The following is a 2906-nucleotide window of genomic DNA, read 5'->3' as shown; positions in this document are numbered from 1 at the left end:
TGATGAAGACATTGAAGAGTATCGGTTCAAGGACCGAGCCCTGCGGGACCCCACTGCCCACACCCTTCCAGGTCAAAACCGACCCATCCACCACGACTCTCTGGGTGTGACCCTCCAGCCAATTCGCCACCCACCGGACTGTGTAGTCATCCAAGTCACAGCCTCTTAACTTGTTCACCAGTATGGGGTGGGATACCGTATCGAAGGCCTTCCTGAGGTCTAAGTATACGATATCCACCCCTCCTCCTGTGTCCAGGCTTTTTGTAACCTGGTCATAAAAAGAGACTAGATTGGTCAGGCACGATCTGCCTGCCACGAACCCGTGCTGGTTTCCCCTCAGCACAACTTGTCCTGTCGGGCTCTCACAAATGTGAGCCTTGATAATTTTTTCAAAGACTTTGCCAAGGATGGTCTTGCTTGACCAATCTCATTTCCTTTTATTACCAGGTGACCTATCACCTGGACAAGGGAGAAGAGATTGATATCTTGACTTCAAAAAAGCCTTTGATCTGCTATCCCATGATCACCTCTTGGCGAAACTGGCCAATTGTGGCCTTGGGTCCATGATGATCCGCTGGCTGGGAAATTGGCTCCGTGGTCAAACCCAGAGGGTAATAATAGATGGAAGTCAATCGTTGTGGTGCTCTGTGACCAGTGCGTCCCCCAAGGCCCTGTCCATGGACCCATAATGTTCAACATCTTCAATAATGATGTGGACATTGGAGTCCGAAGCGGACTGGCCAAGTTCGCCGATGACACCAAACTTTGGGGTAAAGTGTCCACACTTGAGGACAGGAGGGCGATCCAGGCTGACCTCGACAGGCTCAGCAAATGGGCAGATGAGAACCTGATGGTGTTTAACACTGAAAAATGCAAGGTCCTCCACCTTGGGAGGAAAAACCTGCAGCATGCTTATAGGCTTAGCAGTACTACGCTGGTTAGCACTACGGATGAAAGGGACCTTGGGGTCAGGATTGACCACAAGATGAACATGAGCCTGCAATGCGATGCGGCGGCTAGTAAAGCGACCAAAACACTGGCTTGCATCCATAGATGCTTCTCAAGCAAATCCCGGGACGTCATTCTCCCATTCTACTTGACCTTGGTGAGGCCACAGCTGGAGTACTGCGTCCAGTTTTGGGCTCCACAATTCAAAAAGGATGTGCAGAAGCTTCAGAGAGTCCAGAGAAGAGCCACGCGCATGATCAGAGGTCAGGGAAGCAGACCTTACGATGACAGGCTGAGAGCCCTGGGGCTCTTTATCCTGCAAAAGTGCAGGCTCAGGGGTGATCTGGTGGCCACTTATAAATTTATCAGGGGTGACCACCAGCATCTGGGGGAACGTTTGTTCACCAGAGTGCCTCTAGGGATGACAAGGTCAAAGGGTTATAAACTACTTCAAAACCATTTCAGGCTGGACATAAGGAATAATTTCTTTACTGTCCAATCCCCCAAGTTCTGGAATAGCCTGCCATTGGAGGTGGTTCAAGCACCTACATTGAATGCCTTCAAGAGAAAATTGGATGCTTATCTTGCTGGGATCCTATGACTCCAGCTGACTTCCTGTCCTTCGGGTGGGGAGGCTGGACTCGATGATCCTCCGAGGTCCTTTCCAGGCCAAATGTCTATGAATCTATGAAAATACCATGGATATAAACATATGTACTATATATGTGTGTATATATATGCACACACACACACACACACACTATATATATAAGATATCTAAACAAATCACATAAACAATACCCTCTGAGTAAATGCTATAAAACCTTACACCAGTGCTCCAATACAGTAAGTATCTGATCTGAAACAGATAACCCCCAAAATTAGTATAGATAACCAACAGATAAACTATAGATAAGTATGGGTGAACAATAAATAAGTCACAAATAAATAGAAGTAAACAACACATGAAATAATAGCAACAGAGGGTCCAAGGAGAGCCCTAGGACTCTACTCATCTACTAATTTACAAACACAAGAGTTCACAAAAGATACGGCATGACATCACACCACTTATGGCACAAGAGCCACAAAGATAACCTTAATCCTGGGGGGAAACCCCAATGCCTTTGGGCTTTTCCAAAGCTCTACAAGGAAGCTGGTAACTTTAGGGGGGCCCTCCCACTGGAACCTCCACTTTCAGGAGCCCTTCACTAACCAGGGGGGACTCCCCCTCCCCTGTGGGTATCCTCTTTTCCCTGCAACTCACAGCTCCCAAGCCTAGAGGGTGGCCCTTGTCCTCTGTGCCAAGCTGCTCTCTCACCTGCAGTGGGCTTTGGGTGGTGAGGGGTGGGGGGGTCACTGTCCCCTGGAACAGGGCTTCGCTATGCAGGCCTTCTAGGGCATCTGGCTTGGCCCTGTCTGCTGGCTCAGTAGCCCGAGCACTGCCTAGCTCCCTGGACTCATCCTCTTGCTATGGGTCAGAGGTCTGGGCTGCCTCATGTCGCACCAGGCTCAGTCCATTCCCGGGCCCTCCATGAAGCACCTCCTACACTGAGCTCCCAGTCTCACACGAGGGGTTGAGGACCTGAGCCACCCAAGTGCTCCAAAGATCCTGCTCCGTGCACTGGCCTGTGTGCTGTCTCTGGCCGCACGCCAGAGGTTGTAGACCCGAGCCACCTCGCACAGCTCCCAAGGTCTGGACACCATGCGCTGTGCTGCGCACCGAGAACCTAGCTGCTGGATCTGTCTGCCATGCCCCGCTGATGGAAGTCTTCTGGGGCGCTTCCAGACTACTGCTTCACCCTGCTGAGCAGCTCTGCTCAACTCTTCTAAGCCCCACTCTTCGCTCTTCTCTGTCCCGGGTGTGTTTTCTCATGCTGGGCACGCAGCTCCTTTTATACACTCCAGGGCTCTGCCCCGAAATCTTCCAGACCTGAGTGTTGCAGTCTTCAATCATG

The 2906-nt window shown here is 50.7% G+C and overlaps 1 protein-coding gene across 1 annotated transcript in view; it reads left to right on the top strand.

Annotated features, from left to right (window-relative positions):
* Positions 1 to 2906, top strand: part of LOC102381672 — a 17586-nt gene that overhangs the window by 2484 nt on the left and 12196 nt on the right. The gene's annotated exons all lie outside the window — the stretch shown is intronic.

Source organism: Alligator sinensis, unplaced genomic scaffold (assembly GCF_000455745.1).
Source record: "Alligator sinensis unplaced genomic scaffold, ASM45574v1 scaffold650_1, whole genome shotgun sequence".
Taxonomy (NCBI): domain Eukaryota; kingdom Metazoa; phylum Chordata; order Crocodylia; family Alligatoridae; genus Alligator; species Alligator sinensis.
The sequence above is the reverse complement of the archived record's forward strand: the minus strand, read 5'-3'. Positions and strand labels throughout refer to the sequence as shown.